This window comes from Tachypleus tridentatus, chromosome 5, assembly GCF_004210375.1.
Source record: "Tachypleus tridentatus isolate NWPU-2018 chromosome 5, ASM421037v1, whole genome shotgun sequence".
NCBI classification, from domain to species: domain Eukaryota; kingdom Metazoa; phylum Arthropoda; class Merostomata; order Xiphosura; family Limulidae; genus Tachypleus; species Tachypleus tridentatus.
Genome location: NC_134829.1, coordinates 51,007,966 through 51,024,303, shown reverse-complemented (window position 1 = coordinate 51,024,303; position 16,338 = coordinate 51,007,966). Strand labels below are relative to the sequence as shown.

Genomic DNA, 16,338 nt, shown 5'->3' with positions numbered 1-16,338 from the left:
CCAGCGTTATTCGATTCTTCGAGCGCGGGCATCCCGTTCTCGCAAATGTCAGCTTGAGTCGTCCATCAATCGTGAGCTTCGAAAACTGTCCCGTTTCCCTGGTAGGTCTAAGGTCAAATTGTATGAACTTGAAGATGCATTGGAGACTTTGGATCACGATACCATAGAGGGCGAGGATTCGATCTCATATTCGTTGGTTTGAGGGAGAGATCTACGTCACTTTCTTCGTATGAAAAGGTCCGTCAAAGCAGAATTGAGTTTCGATCCATGCTCACTGATAGGTGTGGAGGTGTGTGGAAGATATCGCTGCTGTTTTACATCAGTATTATTCCGCATTGTACTCTTAGGATATCGTTCGGCAGGCAGACATAGATTTAGTTCTCTCATTTGTTGATCGAGCTCTTTCCAGTGAACAAGCTAATATTTGTGATGCTCCACGGTTCCGGAAGTTATCGCTGCTTTAGACAGTTTACCGCTGGGCAAATCTCCTGGTTTGGATGGTTTTACCCGAATTTTACAAATATTTTCTCCCTTTTTGTTGACGACTTTTATCTGTCTTGTCTGAACTGTTCCACCTCCACAGTTGCTCCGTACAATGTGTTCTGGGGTAATTGTTCCTATCCCGAAAGGCGGGGATCGACGGTTGGCGGCTAACAGCCGGCCTTTGACATTGCTTTGTACTGACTATAGCTTTTGGCCAAAGTGCTGGCTCGTCGCCTTCGTCTGTGATTCCAGTTTAGTTTCAGATGACCAATCGGGTGTATACCTGACGGGACGTTGCTGATACTCCGTTAACACTCGTTTTGCTATTGCAGTCTTTAGCACGTACCGGCCAGGGTGGAATCTTTTGAAGCTCTATCAGATGCAAGCCTTTGATTGGGTGGCTATGACTATCTATTTCAACTTCTTCTGCGTATGGGTTTTGGTTCTACTTTTGTTCATTGGGTTCGTCTTTGCTATACTTCTATTTCTAGTTGTGTAAAGTTTAATGGATTTCACTAATGATTTTGCTGTAACTCGGGGTATTCGTCAAGGATGCCCAATGTCTGCTCTACTTTACGTTCTCAGTGTCGAACCGTTACGAAATATGTTAGTCCATAATGTACATATTACGTGTGGTGATGTTACTCACCACGCCTTCACTTACTTATCAGCATGCTGATGATACCACCTTAACCTTACGAGACGCCGAATCTTTGCCGCATGTGTTGGATGTCTGCCAAACTTTTGGCAAAGCTACTGGTGGGAAGATCAACTGGACCAAGAGTCAGGGTTTGTGGTTGGGTGTTTGCCTCTTCTGCAGACTTCGTCCTTGGTGAGTTGAGAATTTCCCAGGATCCTATTCGGATTTTGGGAATAGTTTTCCACTCTAATTTCGATGTCATGCTGCAAGATACGTGGCAGGTGTATTGCGCAGGGTATCTCGTGTCTTGGTGTCGTGGCGATTTCGTTCTTTGTCGCTAACGGTAAATCTCTTGTGGTGAACTCCTGGTGGCATCGGTGTTATGGTACCCGTTGAATATACTCCCGTTGCCAAGACAGTTTGAGGCTCGATTTCGCAAATGTATACTGGATTTTATTTGCGGGGAGGTATACATAAAGTGGCATACGGTATTCTGATCCGGAGTTTGATTGTGGAGGTATCAACTTGGTTGATGTTAATACCCGTAAACTGCATTCCGTTTGAAGTTGTTGCAGCGTTGTTTGATGCCTCTTGTCCTTCCACCTTGCGACAACTTTCTGATTTTTTTTGTTATGGCAATCTCTCTTGGGCTTTCGGATTTTTCAATGCCGTATTTTGCCACGTTTTGTGAAATCGTTACCTTTCTATTCAGGAAATTCATGCCTGGAAGGTTCTTCTTGAGATAAAGGGATTGTCCCAGCTCCTCTTTCCTCACAATTTTGATCAACCTTTGTTTTCAATCCGCTATTGTTGATGTTCGCCACCGTACCAACGTTCACCGTGATGTCCGCCCACAAAATAACTTGGCCAATGCCGCACAATTTTTTTCACATTTTCATATGCTCAAGGAGGCGTTGCTGTGGACTGGTTGCCGGTTTTGTCCACCCAGCCGGCTCCTCTTCCGTCGTCCACATGTGTGGATTTATATTTTCTGGACCACCTGATAATCGAGTTCGTTTTCAGGTTTATCTGTGAGGCAACTGGTGGGACATTTACAGTTTCACTCGCTACTAATTTCCCTGCTCCATTCTACTGGATGGATATTGTTCCTCCTGGAGACTGGAAACGCATTCGTAAAAACGCTTATTCTTCTTTTGTGGGTTTTATGTTTGTGATGTGGATTATTTACTGTGGTTGGGGCGATTACCACTAATGTCAAGCTGATACATATGGACAGACATCCCACAGGGTTGTGCACTTTCTGTTCCAGGCGCCGGAAACCATAGACCATCTGTTTTCCAATGTCCTTTTGTACAGCCCTTGTGGTCATATGTATATAAATTATTGGCATTTTATTTTGATGTCCCATATCAAACTGGGTATGGAGGAGATGCCTCTTAGTGGGATCTCATCCTTCGTTACCCAGGAGATGCTGGAACATATTCCGTTTGATTACAATTTTGGCACGTCAGGTTATATGTTCTGCTCGTTCAGTTTCTTTGGCACGACATCGCGTAATTCATTTAATTTCCATGTTTAAAGTGCGTGTACGGAGACATATTCATCTCCATCATCAGCGATCTTTGTTACATAACTCATTAAATGTATTTTATTCTGTGTATTCTTATGTTGGTAGCTTGGTAACCCAAGGTGCCCAAGGTTATTTCTTGTGTACGTTGTTAAGATAAGTTGTTATTTCATTATATTTTTGTTACCAATAAAAGATCCATTGATTTCTTGTTTTGTTAAAGTTCACTGTAATGTTTGTTGGATTACCTGCTGTTCCAATTACCTCTTTTATTTCTTTTTCCTTAATTTTATTAACTTTGTGGTAATTTTCAGCATGGTAATCTATAGAGTTATGGTTACATGCTAATTCATTAACTTGTGTTTTATTTGTTGTATTTCTGTGTATACCCCTCGTTGAGGTGGAATAAATAAAGAGAAAACAAAAAAAACATCCGCCTCTACACGCGGAAGGTCCCAGGTACGATCCTGGCAGGGCACATTTTAAACGATTCGTGTTTTTTCAAATCGGATGGTGAGAACGTGGAACGATATTTTCTGTTTTAACATCAGGGTCAGAGCGTGAGGCGGTTGAGAGATATCAGAGAATTTATCGAGTTTCCCCCTACACTTGTAACCACTTTCAGAAATTCGTGTGACTGTTGTGTAATAAATCAAAACAGGAACGTTATTACTTTTGAATATAATGCGTGCACTGCTGCGAAATTTGATGTGCTGAAACGGCCTTCGCGTAATCATGTCACGTTCGACGAAGTATCTGACCAGCAGGTTACAACTCTTCGATAAAATGGGTTTATGAGCTTTATTTTTCTTAAACGCGTGAATAGTTTGAAACGTCGATGCACGCGACCTTATTTGAAAATAAGGTAACGTACTTGACAGGTGTTGTACAGGTAATATTTAGAGATCACGACTCCGTCAGAGTGTGTTGAGAACAACTCTTCATGCTGTGACAACTAATCACACTAGATGTTTGATTCTTTAACCTATTCTTTAAATTCCGGTCAGAACTATTGGATGGTTATGTGCGTTATCATCTCCAACTTACCAGTGACGGAAAAGAGGAAAGGCAATTCTACAACATCATTCACCACCAACTATTTGATGTACTTAATTTTACCGAACAGTGAAATTTTCGATCATATCCTAACTCCTCCTACGCCTGAAAATGCTTACATGTTACTTCATTTGAATTGTGAATACACGCCCCTCAGATAGCGCCTCAAATGTTTTTACCAACATGTCTAGACACTCTAAAGAAATGAAGTAGCGTCCGGCTGGAAACAGCATTGTTTTCTTGAAGACTCCATGTTCTGTTTATCCCTTTTTGTCTGATTTCTTTACTTTTATAACATTTCTTCACTTAGTAAAGATGTTTTGCGATGCTTAATGTCTTTTCGTCATGATCGAATCTCCTGTTTTCCGTACTTATTCAAGAATTGTATTTAGTTCACTTGAATATTGTACAGACTAGACAGGTAAAAGGAAATTACGATGCCAAGACCAGAGAATATTTATTATTCTCAAGTGTTTTCTCCTTCTAGGTGCAGCTGGTTCCTGTAAACGTTTTCCTTAAACAAGAATTCTTTGTTTTGGTAATGGCATTTTGAACGTGAAGAACGATGTGTAACCTGGAGAGAGTACGATAGTCTCGAAGAGTAGATGGGTTGCGAAGAGAGATGTTGCAACACAGATAAGATCTCTTTGTACATTTGACTTTATTCCACCGCTGTGATCTCCTACAACCCACAACTGTCAACGTACTATTACAACTAAAGCGCGTTTGAACAAGGTTATCATTTGAGGAATTTGATAGTCATCATGCACTTTGTCGTATTGAACACCTTGAAGAAGTTGTGTGTGATAAGGAAACATCAGCCAGAGTGGAATCCCAGAATTGGTCACAAAATAACGAAGATTAAATATTATTTAAGACGATCCCTAATTTTGTTAATGGATTTAATAAACGTATTAAATCGCTCATTACGTTATTGTTTAGTAGTTCTGATAGAGAAATTAAAGCTATGAAAATGTTCTGTTCAGTTTTGGATAGAAAGAGAAAAGACTGAGGAAACAAAACTCTGCGTTTTGCACGTTTAAGGGCAATTGAACGAGGTGTGTAAACGTTGAATACTGTGGGCTCGATAAAGTCTTTTAAAGACACGTAAGCACATTGGAAAAATACTTTGGCCTACGTAGACAAAGCAGAGTGCTATATTATTTATAGTTATTCTTAAGCTGTCATTATATCTGCGTTTGTTTAGACTGCGAAATAGAAATTTTGGAACGTTTATTTTGAAAACTTGAACAGCAAAAAAAATCGAAAGGAAGTGCTTGTAGTGTAGTGGTTATCACATCCGCCTAACACGCGGAAGGTCCCAGGTTCGATCTCTGGCAGGCACATTTTAAACGATTCGTTTTTTTTCAAATCAGATGGTGAGAACGTGGAACGATATTTTCTTTTTTTAACATCAGGGTCAGAGCGTGAGGCGATTGAGAGATATCAGAGAATTTATCGAGTTTCCCTACACTTGTAACCACTTTCACAAATTCGTGTGACTGTTGTGTAATAAATCAAAACAGGAACGTTATTACTTTGAATATAATGCGTGCACTGCTGCGAAATTTGATGTGCTCAAACGGCCTTCGCGTAATCATGTCACGTTCGACAGCTTTCAGTCTGGCTTTGGATGAAAGCACTGATATCAATGACACATCCCAACTTGTCATTTTCATCAGAGCTGTTACTGCAGGCTTTGATGTTTTCGAAGAGTTTTAGATATGGCAAGCCTTTCCTCCACAACCACAGGACAGGATATTTGTGAACAAGTGCTTAAGGTTGTAGAAAAGTTTGAACTGAATCCTTATAAATTATGTGGTGTTACAACAGATGGTGCTCCTTCCATGACAGGTAGGACAAATGGATTCACCAAGAAATTTCTAACTGCAATTGGAGCACAAGACGTAGTTGTAAGCCATTGCATTATTCACCAAGAGAGCTTGTGCACCAAAGTTCTGGATTTTGCAGAAGTCATGAAAATGTCGTCCAATGCGTAAATTATATTCGAACACGAGGATTAAATCATCGACAATTTAAAACTTTTAGATGAGCTGGACAGTGAGTATTCAGATGTTTTGTACTTCTCTGCTGTACGTTGGCTTAGTAGAGCTGCTACTTTGAAGAGATTCTGGAAGCTGCGAGAGGAGATTAAGTTCTTCATGGAGAGCAAACGTCAGAATGTGGACTTCTTGAGCAATGAGAACTGGCTGAATGACTTAGCATTCCTCACAGACATTACACAGCATCTGTCTGATTTAAACTTAAAACTACAAGGGAAAAGTCAACTTGTGAATAAGTTGTTTGAGCATATTTGTGCTTTTGAGAAGAAATTGGAACTTTTCCAGGTTCAGTTGAGAAGAGCCATATTGACCCATTTTACATGTCTTGCAACCAGGAAACTGGAATTTCCTAATCTGGATTGCACCAAATATGGAACCAGTGTACAAAAGCTGCGTGATGAGTTTGCAAACAGATTTCCAGATTTCAGACAAACTGAAATTAGATTGAAATTGTTCGCTCAACCTTTTGATTTGGCAGTGGAAGACAGTCCTGATGATTGCCAAATGGAACTCATTGAACTGCAGGCTGACATGGACACTAAAAGAAATTCTCTGAAAACAGTTTGCTAGACTTTTACAAACTCTGTGTACGTGAAAAGTTTCCCAATTTGTCCCGTCATGCACAAAGAATTGCCTCCCTTTTGGTAGCACCTACTGCTGTGAGCAATTTTTCTCCAAATGAAGCTCATCAAAACCAAATGTAGAAGTCAGCTGACTGATGAACATTTGACCAGTCAGTTAAGAGTGGCAACCACTTCTGTCAAAGCTGATATTGACAAGCTCTGCAAGGACTCTAAATTTCAAGTGTCGCACTAAAATGATCACTCATGCAAAAATATAAAATATTATTGCTTGCATTTTGAGAATTTTTTTTAATTTATGTGCATGTACACGAATAAGCTTGTTTTTAAGTTGGCCCTTGATTGATGAAGTTGGTTATATGGCCCACCGACGAAAATGTTGCACACCCTGTTATAGACTATTATTGACAGGTATACAGAGCAGACGAAATATTTTAGAAAAGTTGTTGAGAAACCAGTTTACGCATATACAAAGCTTATTAAGATATTTCTTGAAACATTTTAAAAGGAACGTATGTTTTCTATAGCTGCGCGATGCAAAGACAAAGACGATGATAGAGTAACTGGGAAAGGTTAAAGATGTGAATGAGTTATTTGGTTATTAAGATTTACTGGTGCAATGAACGCGAAGTAAGAAATATTTGAGGAAGTGCATAACGTTCAGTACATAATAACTGAATGATATATGTACCGGGAATAAAAGAACAGCGTGATTGTAATGTAGAATAAGGCTGTAAAACATTGCTTTTTCTTTGCTTCAAGACGTCTTCTTTGGTCGTTAGTTACGACGCCTCCGTGGCGCAATCGGCTAGCGCGTTCGGCTGTTAACCGAAAGGTTGGTGGTTCGAGCCCACCCGGTGGCGTTTACGTTTTGCCGTCTGGTGGCCAAGCGACGATTCCACGTGACGGTGTCAAAACGTGATTCACAAATCAGGAGAAAGTCCGTCATCGATCTTCCTGTTCATTTCAAAGAAGAGACGTACAGCGTTTTTTCACCAATAGGCCAAAGAAAGAAATATGCAAATAGAATGAGACTCTCGTGAATAATTAATAGCATACGACTCTTAAAATCTCATGTTAAATACCGCGAATTTTAGAAATTTCCAATAAAGTGTAAAACAATTAGTGTGACAGAGCCGTTACCGTACGCTGTATGTATCTCAGGCTTAGAGAGATATAGCTCAAGCGACGACTCAAACAATTTTTAATGTTTCAATCAATTACGTATAACACAGAGTATGAAACATGTTTAATTCATTGTGGTTCTACTTGTTACAGTTGTGTGATTATAATTTAGTACTGACTCGAACGTTTTGTCCAAACATGTATCTTTTCCACGATGAATAACAAATTAACAATGATCATCGGTGAATGAGTTTCTATAGGCACACCAACTCTTCAAATAAATTTGTTGACAATTTTCGTTGCTAGAAGTACTGACTAGGAAGAGCTTATGCTTTTGCCACATGCTGACAGAGTCCATCATATACATGAGTGTTTACTCTTATAGTTACTCTGTGACAGACGACCAAGCATATTAACAGCAATTCTTTTAAGGGGTCTCCAGCGCAGTACTGTTCTAGCAATCCATAACAACTTTGTGTAGACGGTTTCATTCATAGTATAATTCACACAATTTACACCAATGCTTTACAGATCCTTGGCACCTAATCAAGTAGAAGCACTTTTCTCTCCAGTAACTTATTAACACTTAGTGTCTAGTCAGTGAAGATGACAGAGAGTGCTTCATAATATAGAAACTGTAGAAGTACCATTTGTAGTTACTGTTTCTGTCCATTTATATCTTTACTTTTCTGACATATAAAGTATTCTTACAGATATAATGGATCCCAGTACACCTTTTTATTTGGGTTGTATGGAGCAACTATTTGCTATGAGAGTTTTTTAACTGTTCTTGATCTACTGAATAATTGGTTTCAAGCTGTCTCTTGCTTGGGCCTCTTTCAGTTGAGTGTTATATCACGTTATCATTTCATCATCACCTGTAGATATCTTATATTGGACTGCACTCTGTTGTAATTTAGGTTAGTTGTTTTTATGATCTTGTATTTTTTCTTTTTACAGATTTCACGTTCTTCAGCAGCTCTTTAGGACACTGTGTCACTATTTCCATGATTACGTCTGGCATGATACACAATTTTAAAGCTGCACTCCTGGAGTTTTGGAGCCATCTTTTCTCTGGCCCTCACGATTACAATATTTTACCAGCCTATCAATGCTACATGATCTGCTCACAGTAGGTACTATAATCCATATATATATATTATGATATAAATGAGTTAAGACTCAAACAATAAATAGTAGCTCATTTCTTATTGCACAATATCTCTTTCTTACAGTATTCATTCCTTTACTATATTACAAAACAACATGTTCTTTACCATGTACTTATGACAATGCAACTTTCATTGCTAAACTACTGCTATTTGTATCTATAAAAGTGAATCTCCCAGAGTTGGGGTGGCCGGGCATGGCCAGATGGGTTAAAGTGTTCGACTCGTAATCTGAGGGTCGCGGGTTCGCATCCCCATCGCACCAAACATGCTCCCCTTTTCAGCCGTGGGGATGTTATAATGTTACGGTCAATCCCACTATTCGTTGGTAAAAGAGTAGCCCAAGAGTTGGCGGTGGGTGGTGATGACTAGCTGCCTTCCCCTCTAGTCTTACACTGCTAAATTAGGGACGGCTAGCACAGATAGCCCTCGAGTAGCTTTGCACGAAATTAAACAAAAAAACAAAAAAACAAACCCAGAGTTGGGTTTGTCAGTACAAGAGTCCTTATCAGCTTCTTCTTCAAAAATTGTTGTTCACAGTTAAAAGTTCAAGAAAACTTATTTGGTTTTCAAGTAATTTGTGTAGAGAAGGAACAATGTCAGATAACAAAACGTTAACTTTCTTTGTGACTTTATTTACCTTCCATTAGGTCATACACAACCTTGTGGATCCTTATTTACCTTTCATTAGGTCATACACAACCTTGTGGATCCTTCCTTTTTTTTACAAATATGGTAAATATTACCCGTGGACTGGGCCTCAATTCTAATACTCCTTGCTTCTTCATGATTTCTAACCATGGAAGCTTCAGCCTATTTTGCAAATGGGTATCATGTGGATGACGTATTAAGGCTGCATCTCAAGTATGAATCTAATTAAATATTTTATTTGTTTGGCCTAAGTCGTGAGCTTCGATAGAAAATATTTCTTGATATTTCGTATTCAAGATGTGTAATATCTGGTATTTATCAGCTGTAAGACCTTCCCAGCTCTTGGGAAGCAGTAAACTGTCTTTTATGTCAAGATTTGACATCACACTACCTAATTCTTTCCTCAAAGCTGACTACTTATGATGCTCTTTAATATGAAAACCTTAACTTTAGAACCTCACATCTTGAAATGTTTCATCCTGATGGTTTTTATTCGTGGCTTTAATGATGACACACCTGTTCTTCAAATCCACAAGAATTCTACCAACCATTAATCCATCAGAACACACACCAGAGTATTTTGTTATTTTACAACCTAGTAATTAGACGTAAATTTATTTTTAACAGGACCTGGTATGAATATTTTACTTCTCAATGGTACAATTTATTTTTAACAGGACCTGGTATGAATATTTTACTTCTCAATGGTACAATTTATTTTCTCAGAAAGTTCAATATCTTGTGTAGTAGCTGTCATGTAGTACATGGGATTTCATGGTCCAACATCCTAGTAAGTGTAATTCCAGCTCTTTACTTATTGTATCACTGTAACTTCTGTCCTTCTGTTTCTCATCTTTCCCAATTATTAATTGGTTATTTGATTATTTGTCCATGTCAATGGTTTGCTAGTTATTAGGCTGTTCTGTCAATATCTCATTTCTTCCAGTTCTGTAAGGCTTTCACCTCCTTGATTATTCATTCCTCTTCTGTTCTTTTCAACTTGTTTGTCCTCTATGTCCTTTTCTTCTTTCAGATTGTGATCTTAGTCTTGTTATTAATTCCCTGTCTGGTTTTCCCTTTTAACCTATTGCTATGTGTTCTTTGTACTGTCTCTTCTTTAAGACAAAATTTCTTCTCCTCTTGGCATGTGATTGTTGTTTCAATGGTTATACCATTAATGCTTTCCATATCTTTCACCATTCCTCTTACGTTATCCTTTATCTGCATTTATCTTCTGCTACCTATAAAGGTTATTTTGCTTTTTATTCCATTTCCTTACCATTTATTTTTCACAGGTACTCACAATTTGGATCTGGATTGTCTTCTCTGTCTTATGTGTTCCTTGCATTGTTATATGTCTTGTGCTGTCTCCCTTTTGTGGCTCCGGTTCCTGCCTATTTATTCCCTGAAATTCCTCTGTATCTTGGGGCCTACCTCCTGTTAACCTTTCTGCCTGGGTTCAGCAACTCTTATGGCTAGTGTATTCTGATTTGTCAATAGAATGTTGCTGGTTACACGGTGTTTCATTGCACCAAATCAGTCACTTAACTATATCCTTAGCTGCTTGAATTGGTCAAACTTCAGAGGAGATCATTCAAGCAGGTGCGGGGGCGGCTTCCAATACACACATAACACACACTCTTCATGACTTGGCTATGTCTTTCTTCTTCACGTATCATCTTCCTCCTGTAGCAATTCTCCAGACATCTCTTACCCTTGACTGGGGTAAGTTGACCTGTTATTACCTTTTTTAGTTAATATACATCATACCTCCACCTAGTGGTGGATGTTTCTTGATCTTATATGGTTAATATTAAGTCTTTGTACTAAATATGTATATTTCTAAGTGCTCACTGTAGAGATGTGGTATTTCTGTAATACTGCTTGATGCCTTCTCATTGGTATATGTGTTTATATCAAACTTTTATTGTCAATTTATTTTATACAAAAGACCATCACTCATGGATTTCATGAGTAAAGCAGATGGGTTTTGCTAATTACCACTTATTCATGATTCTTACAATTCGGGTTTTCTGCTTTTTTAGAATAGGGAATTGCAGACATCCATTGCACAGTTTTTTAATGTGTTGTTCCTCCAGACTCCTCAACGTATTTTCACTCTCTTTCTTCTTGTGGAGAATGATAGACTATAGAGATTTTCTCATGAGTGGGATTGTACAATAGAAGAAATAAAACTCATACCATATACATATTCAGTCAGCAAGGAAAAGACTGTCATCATTATAATTACTGAATAAGTAATGATATACTATTCTGGATCCTATTCACTACCCCAAGATATTTTATACAGGCTGACTGCACTTCTTGATCATAATATACATTCTTCTTCAAGGAGCTTCCTCTGGACTTTTCTGTCCAGTTGGACTGCACTTTACTTACTCAATAGAATTCCAAAGTGCTTCCCCTGTATGTTTTTTGTTCAGGTGGCCCACACATGGACTAATCCTGTATATCTTAGGTGCTTCACCCAGGGTTTTGCCTGGGTAGACCTCACTTGTGACCTCTGTATCTTATGCAAGGCCCTTCCATTGGTTGTTTTCTGCCAAGGTGGATCACACTAGGCATAATCTCATATATCTCAAGGTGCCTCCTCCAGATGTATTTTGTCTGGATAGGCATCACTTAGTTATAGTATTATATTTCCAAGTAACTTCCACTAGATGTTTCTGCCCAGTTAGACTGTATTTGACTTACTCAGTAGAATACCAAAGTGCTTTCCCTGTATATTTTTGTCCAAGTGGACTATGCTCGGACTAATCCTATATATCTTAGACACTTTCCTCTGGGTTTTGCCTGGAGAAACTTCACATGTTGATCTCTGTACCTAATATAAGGCACTTCCTCTGGTTGTTTTCTGCCCAGATAGACCGTACTTAGCATAATGTGATGTACCTTAAGGTGCTCCCCAGATGTTTTACCCTATGTCTCACTACATATGCAGATAAGTGTGTTTTCTTATAGCAAAGCCACGTAGGGCTATCTACTGAGCCAACCGAGGGGAATCGAATCCCTGCTTTCAGCGTTGTAAATCGGGAGACATACCGCTGTACTAGCGGGGGCATACGTAGATGAATAATACAGTCTCTGCTAACAAAGGACTGATCCCAAATTATCAGGGCGCAGGTAACCTAGTTGCTTTGCACCATAAAACCTACCCACCCATCAAAATTATCAGAAAAACTTTCATTCCCTTCTTTATGATCAAAATATTAGTATACTGAAAATATTAAACTAAAATAAATTAGTGTTTCCAACTATTACGTTTTGATCATTTCAATTATATGATCAAATCTTCACATAATATGCACAGACAGATGTATCTACGTTATCTAAAGTGTCTGATACAGACAGCTATCGCTCAAGCACATTGAAATCTAAACTTGTCTAATACTTCGGCTCCCATATCGCAGTTTCAGAGCAAGCGTTTGGATCAAAGTTTGTCTGTTTATCTTCAGTTTCTCTTGATAATGTCACCGGAAAACTTGAACAACTGCATAAGAGAAACATCTTGATACACACTGTTGAAGTATTTCTTGTTGTTTGTGTGCATTTTTATTTTTGTTTTGTTAAGGATTGAAGTTCGTTCGTTCGTTTGGAGTTAAGCGCAAAGCTACACAATTAGCTATCTGTTTTTTTCTACCACTGGTATCGAAACCCGGTATCTTATGGTGTGATTCCGCAGACATATCACAATCCAACTGGGGAGGACACTTCAACACACAACTAAAATAGCCCGAGCTGATGCCAAGTTGTGTTGAAAGGACGCACCAGTTATCGACTATATCGATATATCACTTGATTCAGCTTTGAAAGTAGTTCTTCAACATGCCGCCACTTCTGTTGAACTATAACCTGAGTGGACGAGACAGTATAAACTATCTATATTTCACCAGTAAGAAAGGGTGGCTGAAAGTAAGTAAAAAATTAAGATTGACGCACTCGAAAATGTTTCAGAGTAAAACGATCCATCTTCCATTACTGACGAGTTAGTATCTCAAGCATTGTCTATAATAACAATGTGAATGTCTGAAACTGATCTATCAGAAGATAAAACAAAGATGTTCCTAACAAACAAAGCAACACTTCAAAGGTTTCTCATCCAACACCCTGAAGAGTTTCTTTTGCAACATTAACCAACAGAAGTGGACATTTTACCAAACTATCAATTTCTCTTGTCGATGACCATGGATGACCAGTTACCTCCCATCAGAGCCAGCACAGCTCTCTGACCACAGAAGATGAACTAATCAGTTTTGTGTGGTTTTAACAAGGGCTACAACTAACATTGTTATTGTGCCAATAATTAACTACCTAGCTAACTTGTGTACACAGGATCTCTGTAGAAATGTTCCAGAACAAAGTATCTCGCTCAATGTGAAGAAACCAACACTTCTGAATCAGATGAATAAAGTATAAAACTCAACTTTATCTTATTTTCACAAACCTTTCTTGTGACACAGTTCATTCTGTTGTTGTTTTTATACTGAAACTGAGTTTAGTTCATATTTTTGTTGTCTATTTTATTTGTATGTTCAATAGTTTGTACCAAAATACAATTTATCATTAAACCAATTTGTAAAGATCTATAAATTTTGATGCGTGCATGATCTTGGAAACCTATTAATTATTTATGAATGGATAAAAACAGCAGTTGCTATTCTTATTGGTGTGTAGTGTACTGCACGTGTCAAGGTATGTTGGATAATATCACTTATTGAAGCTAATGTGTATAACTCGGTTCATGTATTTTACACGTTATATCAGTCTGAAGTATTGGAGAATAAAAGTTTTCAATTCTGATTCATTCCTGTTCTGTTAATGTTCTATGTGCCAAGTGGAAAAAACTTAAATTATAAATTAGTTATTTGAGGTTGTACGTAAACCTGGATACCTTCTGCCAGCTTAACTAATGTTATTCTAAATCATTTGTGAACAAGTAAGGATTTTCAGTTGTTACTTAACCTTGTATGTTCATTATCTTGTATTCAGCTTGTTATTTGTCTTTACAAACGTTATTGTTACTTAACCTTGTATGTTCATTATCTTGTATTCAGCTTGTTATTTGTCTTTACAAACGTTATTGTTACTTAACCTTGTATGTTCATTATCTTCTTTCAGCTTGTTATTTGTCTTTACAAACGTTATTGTTACTTAACCTTGTATGTTTATTATCTTGTATTCAGCTTGTTATTTGTCTTTACCAAACGTCATTGTTACTTAACCTTGTATGTTCATTATCTTGTATTCAGCTTGTTATTTGTCTTTACAAACGTTATTGTAACTTAACCTTGTATGTTCATTATCTTGTATTCAGCTTGTTATTTGTCTTTACAAACGTTATTGTTACTTAACCTTGTATGTTCATTATCTTGTATTCAGCTTGTTATTTGTCTTTACAAACGTTATTGTTACTTAACCTTGTATGTTCATTATCTTCTTTCAGCTTGTTATTTGTCTTTTCAAACGTTATTGTTACTTAACATTGTATGTTCATTATCTTGTATTCAGCTTGTTATTTGTCTTTACAAACGTTATTGTTACTTAACCTTGTATGTTTATTATCTTGTATTCAGCTTGTTATTTGTCTTTACAAACGTCATTGTTACTTAACCTCGTATGTTCATTATCTTGTATTCAGCTTGTTATTTGTCTTTTACAAACGTTATTGTTACTTAACCTTGTATGTTTATTATCTTGTATTCAGCTTGTTATTTGTCTTTACAAACGTCATTGTTACTTAACCTTGTATGTTCATTATCTTGTATTCAGCTTGTTATTTGTCTTTACAAACGTTATTGTTACTTAACCTTGTATGTTCATTATCTTGTATTCAGCTTGTTATTTGTCTTTACAAACGTTATTGTTACTTAACCTTGTATGTTCATTATCTTCTTTCAGCTTGTTATTTGTCTTTACAAACGTTATTGTTACTTAACCTTGTATGTTCATTATCTTGTATTCAGCTTGTTATTTGTCTTTACAAACGTTATTGTTACTTAACCTTGTATGTTCATTATCTTGTATTCAGCTTGTTATTTGTCTTTACAAACGTTATTGTTACTTAACCTTGTATGTTCATTATCTTGTATTCAGCTTGTTATTTGTCTTTACAAACGTTATTGTTACTTAACCTTGTATGTTCATTATCTTGTATTTAGCTTGTTATTTGTCTTTACAAACGTTATTGTTACTTAACCTTGTATGTTCATTATCTTCTTTCAGCTTGTTATTTGTCTTTACAAACCTTATTGTTACTTAACCTTGTATGTTTATTATCTTGTATTCAGCTTGTTATTTGTCTTTACAAACGTTATTGTTACTTAACCTTGTATGTTCATTATCTTGTATTCAGCTTGTTATTTGTCTTTACAAACGTCATTGTTACTTAACCTTGTATGTTCATTATCTTGTATTCAGCTTGTTATTTGTCTTTACAAACATTATTGTTACTTAACCTTGTATGTTCATTATCTTGTATTCAGCTTGTTATTTGTCTTTACAAACGTTATTGTTACTTAACCTTGTATGTTCATTATCTTGTATTCAGCTTGTTATTTGTCTTACAAACGTTATTGTTACTTAACCTTGTATGTTCATTATCTTGTATTCAGCTTGTTATTTGTCTTTACAAACGTTATTGTTACTTAACCTTGTATGTTCATTATCTTGTATTCAGCTTGTTATTTGTCTTTACAAACGTTATTGTTACTTAACCTTGTATGTTCATTATCTTGTATTCAGCTTGTTATTTGTCTTTACAAACGTTATTGTTACTTAACCTTGTATGTTCATTATCTTGTATTCAGCTTGTTATTTGTCTTTACAAACGTCATTGTTACTTAACCTTGTATGTTCATTATCTTGTATTCAGCTTGTTATTTGTCTTTACAAACATTATTGTTACTTAACCTTGTATGTTCAATATCTTGTATTCAGCTTGTTATTTGTCTTTACAAACGTTATTGTTACTTAACCTTGTATGTTCATTATCTTGTATTCAGCTTGTTATTTGTCTTTACAA

At 37.0% G+C, this 16,338-nt stretch overlaps 1 non-coding gene across 1 annotated transcript; it reads left to right on the top strand.

Annotated features, from left to right (window-relative positions):
- The first annotated feature begins 7,140 nt into the window (after window positions 1–7,140).
- On the top strand, window positions 7,141–7,214 carry TRNAN-GUU (transfer RNA asparagine (anticodon GUU)). The gene has a single exon. It is a non-coding gene; the product is annotated as a tRNA-Asn (tRNA).
- The last annotated feature ends 9,124 nt before the right edge of the window (window positions 7,215–16,338 follow it).